The sequence below is a fragment of the Haemaphysalis longicornis genome, unplaced genomic scaffold (genome assembly GCF_048455015.1).
Source record: "Haemaphysalis longicornis isolate Haplotype H1 unplaced genomic scaffold, Haemaphysalis longicornis Haplotype H1 scaffold_3, whole genome shotgun sequence".
NCBI lineage: Eukaryota > Metazoa > Arthropoda > Arachnida > Ixodida > Ixodidae > Haemaphysalis > Haemaphysalis longicornis.
In genome coordinates this window covers 105,636,439-105,646,299 of record NW_027526335.1, presented here as the reverse complement: position 1 = coordinate 105,646,299, position 9,861 = coordinate 105,636,439, and the positions used below count along the sequence as shown (strand labels likewise).

Genomic DNA, 9,861 nt, shown 5'->3' with positions numbered 1-9,861 from the left:
TTTCATCCTCCTTAATTCGCAGTGTCATCGCCTAATTCTAAATCTTTCTCTGATTCGCTCTAACTTCCTTTAATTCGCAGGAGGCGTACAGGGGCTTTTTTATACGGGCGGTTTTCGCTCAAGGGCTGTGAAGGCAACAGGAATGATTAGACACAAACTTTCTCTTTATCTCAGTTGCATTGATCACATTGATCCATTTTATCGTATAATAAAATTATGAATATAACAATGTTGTGCTCCAGCAGCTTTTTTCCCTCTATGCGAGATACACAACATCATCGCGCACGACCCTCCGCTCACTCTCCGCTCATTGCGCCCATCGACCTCAACTGAGCATGACCACTTGAACGATAAAGGGCGCCAGGAGTCCGCTAGAAGTAGGAGTTCCTGTATAAACATCCCCCTCGCGAGGGGCACGATCAAATGCAGAGCATTTCCGGGGGCGCACGACGTTAAGTAGTTTGCGTTACGTTAATGTTGTTGCACTTGTGGCAACTGCTGACGAGAGAGTGCTCGTCAGCAGTAATTTGAATGAGTCAACGATATAAGGCGCGGTAGTAGCGTCCCATTCTGTGTCGGCTTTGTGGCGCAGTGGGTAAAGCAACATGTACATTGCGTTCCGCCCGCAGGGTCCAAGGATCGAAACTTGGCGCCGGATAGTATTTTCTTTTTTATATAGTAGGGACAACGACGGTGCAGACTACGGACGCCAACGCGGGTGACATCGTGAGTTATACCGAAATGCTCTGCATTTAAAAGCCGCTCTAGGAAATCCAACCGTCGCTGCCGTCGACCAACTACCAAACCGGCGCATAAACTCGCAGCCCGCAACTCGCCATTACACGCAGCAGTTTGGCAGAACCATGACGCGGCAGTTTCTTCCGAACGCAGACGCACGACAGGAACAGTGACGCAGCAGCGACGCGCGCCGAGCGGCGCCCGCTCTGCGCGTGCCTCACGAGCGGTGCCGCCGACAGCGCTCCCGGCGGCCAAAGCATCCTTTGTAACAGCGGCGGCCAAAACCGCTGACAAAAACAGGCTGAGAATGTCAGGGTGGCCGCGCACGCGCACATGCACGCTGTCTCGAACCCGATGTCGCATCGGTGCCACCGATAGGCGTCGCCGGTGCAGCCCGCGGCACGCCGCTCGAGTGTTATAGACAAGGCTGTTGCGGTCTGTACAAGCCGGGATGACGCCGAGCTGCTCACGAAGCGCACGCTCACGTGCGCTCGGTGAGTGAGTGAAAGTCTTTTATTAACACAAGGAGGGCCCAGGGGCCGGAAGGGGGAGAGGAGAAACGAGGATGGGAGAGGTGGTCACGAGGTGATGTTCATTTGAAGATCCTGGAGAAGAATAGTCAGTTCTTGGATGCACAGGCAGGGGCGGTAGACCCCGGCTAAACTACCTTTGCGAGGCCACTCTCGAGAGCATAGCGCCACAGAGCAGCAAGGATATCGGGGCCGCTGAGTGTCGTGGGGGGTATCTCGCTTGGATGGGGTAGGGTATTCAGGAGGATGGGGCGGAAGGATTGGTAAGCAGAGCAGTGCCAAATGAGGTGTGTCAGATTTGCTATTGTAGCTACGTTGCAATATTGGTAGTAGGGCGGATGGAGAGAGAGAGAGAGAGAGAGAGAGAGAGAGAGAGAGAGAGAAACTCTTCATTGAAAAAGGAAATGCAGAGAGGTTTGCCAACATGCGTACGTCGACATGCTACTCTGCAGTAAGGGGAATTGTGAAAAGATAGATGAGTAGAGGACAGGAGGGAAAAAAAAGAGGTAGGGTCATATAGAGGGACATGCGATGTGGCGAAGACTATCCGCATAAGGGGGGCCATAAAGTCTCAGCGACGCCAATATCGACGAGGATGGCCGTCGGGTTATGCAAGTGCGTGTAATGTGGGGAGTCAATGCAGCGTTCTCGCGAAATTTGTTAATAAAAACTTCGGCAGGACGAGTTAGTGTGGGGCGTTATGCAGGAAACCTATAGGAGTGGCTGCGGCAAAGCGGTTGTGCCTAGCCCACGGTGTAAGAATATTCTTACACCGTGGCCTAGCCTGACGAGTGTGATCCAGCTGTTGTGATCAACCTGGGGGAGAGCGGTGGAGCAGGGCTGTCAACCAGTGGAGGAGTTAGTTGAAGACTGTCCTGCGCTGCCTGGTTGCCGGAACCCTAAGCCATGTGTCTCGGTATCCATGCAACACGTACAGAGGCACCATTGCGAGCAAGAAGACTAATCATGTGTTGAATCTGATGAACCAGAGGGTAATCGGAGAACGGTCTCCGGAGCTCGTTGCGCCATTTGGGAGTCAGTCAGGAACCGAATGCGGGGTGGTAATGAGGCAGACGTCTCGTAGGTCAAGTGGTTGAGAGCTGCGAGGATGGCATGTATCCCAGCGTCCATTATAGAAGCAGCCGATGCTTGTCGAGTGCGTGCGCCGTCTAAACTAGGTAAACCTGGACATTGCCAAGCCAGTATCATGCTGTTAGCAGACACGCTCGCGTCTGTGTAAATTTCTTCTTCGTCAGGGAGTTTAGCCGCCAGAGCACGAGAAACAGCATGATGACGAACTCTGGATCGGGATCTTGGGACGCTTATGCGTTGCCGATTGTCAACCCCTAAGGGGCGTTTCCATGGAGGAGAAGAAGGCTGCGGTAGAGCTGGGGCAGTGCCATTAGCGAGCCCCAGGCTGTAAGAGCCGCCCCCTGCCAGGTCAACGGCGATCTTCGTGCAGTTGTCGAGTTTTCTCGAGGAGCAGTTCGAGTGGGGGTACCGGGGCTGATTGGTTCAGGGCTTCCGTGCGGGTATGGCGCGGAAGTCCGGTAATGGTGCGAAGAACAGCCCGATAAAGAACTTCAAGGTGTTTCATCTGTACTTTGTTGGGCTTATAGACAGGAGCCACTGCATGAAGGTCATGACGGGTGTTTCGCTCCGGGGGAGTTGGTTTTTTTTTAATTTTTTTCTAACGCCAACGAACCAAGCTCAAGCTTAAAAAGCTCTGCTGCTAAAAATAACATCACTGACGCTGTCTTCGACGCGTGAAAAGTAAACCGCATCGCATTGCTTTCGTTTCATTCCCTATACGCTAATCGTTAATGACCTGTCAATTTTTATTTCACTCGGATTGAATTTTTACAGAAATTTTTATGCCTCTACGCTCTCCCCCGGTTCCTCACCGCTAGCGTGTTTTGTTGAACATGGGGCAAACCTCGTCTACACCTTTTCGAAATCGGCGTCCTCCTGCTTCGAGGCTGACCGCAAACCTCACTAAGAGTGGCTGGAATAGTATCTAGCTTGGTTACCCAGGTACCTTCGCTGATACCTTGGTTACGGTCCGTCCCGTTACCATGACGGTAGTGTCCCGCCATGACAGGGAAAAACAAGACTCAGGAAAGACAAGACAGATGGCATACACGCGTCGTCTTACGCTTCGTGTGAACGGCTGCGAAGCTGCTGAAACAAGAAGCGTGCATATTCCTCCGCAGGAAGCGAAATAGGAACTCTCGGTTACCAGAGATGCCAAAGCGGGGAAGCGCAGCCGACTGCCTCAAGAAGCGAAGCCAGGCTAACCAACGCTACTGGGTAGTCTGTCCGCACCCTCTTAGCCTCCTTCTGGAACAAAGAGAGGGCTGCCGATTTTTCGTTAGTTTTTAGGTATCTGCAGCGAGCGATGTTTCGTACCTGACTTGGAAGTTATATTTGCACTGTCACCCCCTTGTTACCGCCATCGTCGTGAACATCGGTTTCGGGCGGTGGCGCGGCCGGAGAAACGCCTGATTAATCCGAAATAGATCCAGCAGCACGGAAACGCTGAAGGACTCGTTCCTGAAACCAACGCTGCCTTTTCCTTCAGTTGCTCTGAACCGGCGAGCATGTCCCGACGGAAGCAGCGCGTTGTATTAGTCCTCGTGATGTTAGTTCACAAACGTGAAAACAACGAAACAGCGGCTTCTGCAAATTCTACGCAAATTCCACGCAATATTACCGTAAACTATCGTAAAAAGATCACGCGACCTTATAGCCCAAAACCAAAGTCTCTGACGTCTGTCGTATTGTCGCATTACCCGTGATGAATTTCAAGCAGTACAGCCTTTAGACGTGGACCTCACGATATTTTTGGTGGAGAGTCAGCAAATATTTGTAAATATAATTTTGCTGGAGAGTCACCGGCGTCCTTGGTACCTTTCGTGCTTCGCCTATTCCGTATCACCAGCCCTGAATTTCACGCAAGAAGCAACTAGTCACTGGAATAGTTCAGCGCATGTCCACAAAAAAAAAAAAACGGTGTCGTTCTAAGTCGCGAAAGCAGAACGGCGAATGCGCACATATCGGGTTTGTGACGCCAAGAGTGTTATCAGTAGCGAACGCCAATGAAAAAAAGCTCCCGGTCGGGATGGCAAATGTACGAAAAAAAAGTTCCAGAAGCCAGGAATAGCGGGCCTAAGTCGTAATCAGGGGGCCATTGCTGCCTGCATTATCATGTTCTGTCAACTATCAGTAAGGCTTTAAAAAATAATACTTAGCAAATTTTGTGCTTTTTCTTTTTTTTTTTTCCAGAAATATCACAGGCAAAACCAAAACTTATGCGGCACAGCCCCGTCCCGCCGTCATAGCTCAGTGGCAGAGCACTGGTCTCGTAAACCAGGGGTCGTGAGTTCGATTCTCACTGGCGGCAACATTTTTTTTTTTTTTCAGTTTTTTTCTCCGGCAGCTCTGCTGCAGCAGGGAACAGCATGTCAATATTTCAAGACGTGTACGCAGCTGCGGCGTTTTATGCGCCCATTCCATGTCGATATGTTTTCTTTACGTGTGTATCCACTGTACGCGGGTTTTTGTCACCTCCGATTTACGATATACCACATTTGAGTATGCACGTCCTAACTGATTTGTAGAGGTGACAATTCTCTGGGCATTTTGGAGTTCACTCAGACAAATTCAACCCGACTTTCAGGAACGCTCAAGGGTACACACAAGTTCACTGGAAGTTTATTTCTCACGAATGCAAACTTTAACCCTTGTGTTCTATAATATGACGGTTTAGCGGTAGCACAGAGCCTCAGTTCGTCTGTAATTAGCGTCAGAAGAGGAGACAGAAGGCATTGTTCGCGGCCACGGCACGAGTACCGTCGGTGCCGCGCCTGCTGATGTGTCGTTGCTGCAGCTTCACTGACTTCGACAAGGAGTTCGACTGGGGCGCACAAGGCACTTGGTTTCGCATAAATCACGTAAATGTTGTGTCAGTGTTCTGAGAGGGAGCAGCTATGCCGTAGGCGAATAGCACTACGCATTCGATCCCAAACAAGTCACTGGTAGCTTCATAAGAATGCGACGATCTGTGAGACAGGGCTAACCTCCCAGCTGATGGACTAGCCCCTCGAAGCAGCGTCAGGCCCTAAAAAGTTTGTTTTCATATTTGGAGGACATTGGCCACATTTCAAAATTGTAAATTCTGTAACACAATCTAAAAAAATAGTCCGCCAAGCCCGCCAAACCACGCCAGTGTTTTTTTTTGTTTGCTTCTTCGTTTTTTTCTCTCTCTTTTTTTTTCTTTTCTGCCCACCTCTCTCTACGGCCTGTTCTCCCTACATCCCCGACCCCTAGCAGAGAAGCATGTAGGTGATCACAAACGCCGGCAAAACTCTCTGCTTTTTCAATAAAGAGCCTTCTCTCTCTCTCTGTTTTATGCATATACGTAGGAAGGGGGGGGGGGGATTGCCGTAAGGTAGTTTAAACTTTGTGACTAAGAAATCCGACTTCTAGCCTGTGCAGACGACGTTACGAATTCGTTTCGTTATACAGGTTCTTTAAACTACCGAACGTTTATGAAACGCCATCGGGAGTTTGGTTATCTGGGGAAAGAGTCTGAGAACGTGGCACGGGGGATGGCGATCGGCGTCTGACGTTTTTGCGAACATAAGCTGGGTCAGTGCCTCCTATAGAGACACGATTGAGTATGGCAGGGACAGCAAGCTTTACTGGCGCAGTCAAGCAGTAGAGTGGGGGACTCGGGGGAGACTGCCGGTAGGTGGGGCGGGGCCGATGTTTGGATGTTTGATTGATTGATTGATTGATTGATTGATTGATTGATTGATTGATTGATTGATTGATTGATTGATTGATTGATTGATTGATTGATTTTTATTTGCCCAGATTTCTCGCTTAGCGCTTGGTCCCTGGCGGCGGTCGTGGCCATCTGGACGAGTCGTGTCGGAGCTTAGTAGCTCCGTCTCCAACCGCATAGTTATGTTGAGTAGAGGCTGTCCTGTCTTGCAGTTCCACCGTGTGTAAATTTCGTTTGTTGGCAAGAATTGTTATACAGGTGCTGTGTTGCTCGCACATAAATCTCCCCAGGGCTACACCACGTGCTTTTTGTCTTTATACGGTCATCAAGATCAGAAAGGCGTAGCCGTAGCAACTTGTTTCGGGTGAGTTCATGATGGACTTGCTCTGGCCCACATCTTCGTGCGCCGGCTTATGAGCAGGCTTTGGTTCATACGCAAGACCAGAATGCCACCTTTACCTACAGTGCTCCAAGTTTGGCTCGGTCGTGCGCTTCCGGAGTTCGTTGTGTCAGGTGTCCACAAACTGTATGCAGGGTTATATGAAAGAGTCCTTTTTCCTTGTTCATTTCTCTACAGAATGTCTGCAGTAACGTGCCGCGCAGTTGTCTGCAGAGAGACTTCGGTCTTTGACACGGTGTTAGTGGCGCCAAGGTTAAAAATTAGCCTTAGATCCTGTGGGACCCAGTACAAAATGTCATAAAAAACATTAATGGAATTGCAGACGGGTTGGCTGCACCGCTCTCAGAATATCGTACAATAGTAGAATACAATATATTCCAATACCCACAACGGGTATGTGCTACAATTTGTGCGTGCCACACTTTGCTAGGCATCAAGCACACACACAGACAGGATTCAGAGTACGGACACATTTTTGGGGGGAGCGATTCTTCTATTGCTTGTGCTCAAAGGAATTCATTTGATTCATCCATTAATCGCTTGGCGCATTCACCGTGCTCAGTAAGGCCAGAGTCCTTCAATGCTTTACTAGTCACGAAACTGCTCCGTAACTCAATGGGAGACCTTCATATGCTGCGTTTGGCCGCCGCGCGGTGGCGCCACCCTCTCACTGAGGTCACTCCTCGGGCGGCGTTGCGCTGGCTCGAACGGCGGAGCCGCGGCGAGTTGTGTTTGTTTTGTGCGGGGAAAAAATGTAACGTGCATATCGCGCTCTTGTGGTGCGACTTAATAATGCAACGACGATGCCGAACATGTGTTGCGAACCGGGATGTCGTTCCTTGTACAACGATACCACAGAAAATGTTTCCTTGTTCTGTTGACCGAGCGACGGGCAGCTGTGTGATAAATGGAGGGGCGCCATTCCAAGGCAAACAACGGGAGATTTCAACTTCGATTATAATTGTGCGACTGTGTGTGGAAATGCACTGTGTGTGAGAATGGAAAAAGCAATGTACCCTTGTGAGAGCATCGTGGACCTAGAATTGTACAAGGGTAACTTAAAGCCGGATTTTGTCATATCAGTCAGGTTGTAGCAGTGCTTCATTACCTGTTTGCACACTTGTATTACCTTGCGCTCAGGCTCGCGTGTAAAAAAAGCTTTGGGACGTCCTTGTGCTTTTACTTTTCATATTTCCGGGAATTATCCCTTAGGGTTCGTTTTGTTTGTTTTGTAACCGCGCGTGGCCGATTCCGGTTTCTTATCTGGCGTTTCAACCGGAGCGCCCGTTTGCTCTTTTTGTCGTACGTCCAGTCGGGCAATATTGTTTGATATGGAAAGGGTGCCACCTTGTCACTAACTTGATTTTTTGTTTCTTCGACAATGTTCTCGATCCTATTTCCATGGATCTGAAATTAATAACGTTCCACGTTCCAAGAGTAATGCATGCGTAGCAAACGCCGCGCAACTCACTTTATAGAGAGTGTGGGATATATGTGAGGGGTTCCTCGGGGCGACTTAGCCAGTCCTGGCGTAAGGCCCCCACGCTAGCTCCCGGCGTATCAACCACGCGGGCTCCCATGGCTACGGCAGCCCAGCGAGGTTCGCCGATACGAGAACACAGTAGACAGTAGTGCCGAAGCACAGCCGTTTATTTGGGGAATCCCAAAGCATGCGAGCACAAGGCTCGACGGCGTTCACGAATCACGCCGTCCGGGTCGTGACCGCGAACGGGAGGTAGGCACTCACGGCGCGCGACAAACAAAGCTCCCACCTGAGATACAAGTATCCGCCGCCACCGCGTTCCGCCGATCTCGCCTCGACCGGGTCTCCGCCGAGACTCTCCCGACTCCCCTGCGCGCACGTTCGCGCCGCCCGCGCCCGCGCGCCTATCCCCGCACACATAGGTGGTGCCATCTCTCGGGGGACGCCGACGAACCAGCAAAGCGCCGGACCGGTTTCAGCGCACAAGCGTCTCTCCCGAAGCGCGCGCTGGCTCGGGATCGCAGGTCGCGGTTCTCCACGATTCCCACACTCCTCCCCCCTAAAACTGGACGCCACTTGAGCTCGAGTGACGCCACGGTGCACCACACTCGTCACGTCTCAAGTCAGCAAAACAGCCACCGAACGCCACTCCACACCAAAGTTCGCCACACGATGCCGCCGTCGCGATGCTCGCCTCACAAACCCGCAAACACATTGCAATGGTTCCAAGTCTCTCGCGGTTGGGCAGCACAGCAGGTTGGCAGGCCGGGGGGCAGCTGCAGCCGCAGCCGACGAACGCCGGGGTCGCGCCATGATGCGACCCCCACTCCCAGCTCGAGGCGGCAACAGGAACGGCCGCGCCCACTGCGGCTGCCCGAAGGCTCGCGCCGCTCGCGTAGGCGCCAGATACCGCCGCCTCCTGGGTTCCGTGGCCGCTTCGGCCGCAGGTCCTCCCGAACGGTTGGCTGCCGCCCGGCAGGCCGGAGCAGCAACTGGAGTAGCAGCTCCACGAACCGCGCTCGGCCCCGCCGGTGGTTCAGCAGGCCATCCTCGCTGTCCGTGGCAGTGGTGACTGGCGTGGCTCCCGGTGGTATCCGTATGCTGCAGGTCTCGCTCTCACCGTCCAGTTTAAACGATTCCCGAACTTGAAGTGGGGAACAGCGGGACTCCGCAATCTCCTGTGACTGGCCGGAAACCTTATCGACGATCTCGCCAAATAGGGTAACAAAGATGCCCGAGGGGACTCCCCCTTGCACGTTCGCTTGCTCGCGGAATCACGAGTCCGGCAACTGTGCTCCAGCCGCCACCCCCGCCTGGAGGCAGCTCGCCTGACTATTACGGGTTGTCGGCATCGAAACGCCCGTCCGAGCTATTTCGGCCTGGTGCGTTGGTCGGCAAAGCAGCGTCAGCATCAAGCAGGCGGGCTCCTGCAACTCACTCGCAGCAATACAAGCTGCCGTAGAGCCAGCGCCAACCGCAATACCAGCGGCTTACGGGCGCAAATCACCGGTATAGGTCGCCTGAGAGTCCGTCTCTTACTAAGACTGGCGATCTCTCGCGACCAACGAGCCCGCTGACGAGCCGCGCGAAGCTCTTACTGCCTAAACGCAATCTCGAGCGGAGTCTTCACGGCATCGAGACGCACGCACTCCGGAAGCGCGGAGACAACGGTCCCATTGCTCCCGCTTCCCCCCGCAGCGAGAGGAGACTGATTCTTCAGCGATCCCCCTCGCTCTTTGTCAGGCGTCAAATCGGCAAACACTCCGCCTCGGACTCGAAGCGCAGTAGCGGCGGGCTCATCGTGCGGCTTGCGAACTCCCAAACACCGCACCCTCGCTCGGTAGTGTCCGCCGCGCCTGGGGGAAACTTCAACCGGCGCCGCCGGCGCGACTGCGCGGGGACGGCGCTACGAGGAAGGCGA

General features: G+C 52.6%; 1 non-coding gene across 1 annotated transcript; it reads left to right on the top strand.

Moving 5' to 3' along the window:
* Nucleotides 1-4,599: 4,599 nt before the first annotated feature.
* Nucleotides 4,600-4,671, top strand: Trnat-cgu (transfer RNA threonine (anticodon CGU)). Its single transcript has one exon. It is a non-coding gene; the product is annotated as a tRNA-Thr (tRNA).
* The last annotated feature ends 5,190 nt before the right edge of the window (nt 4,672-9,861 follow it).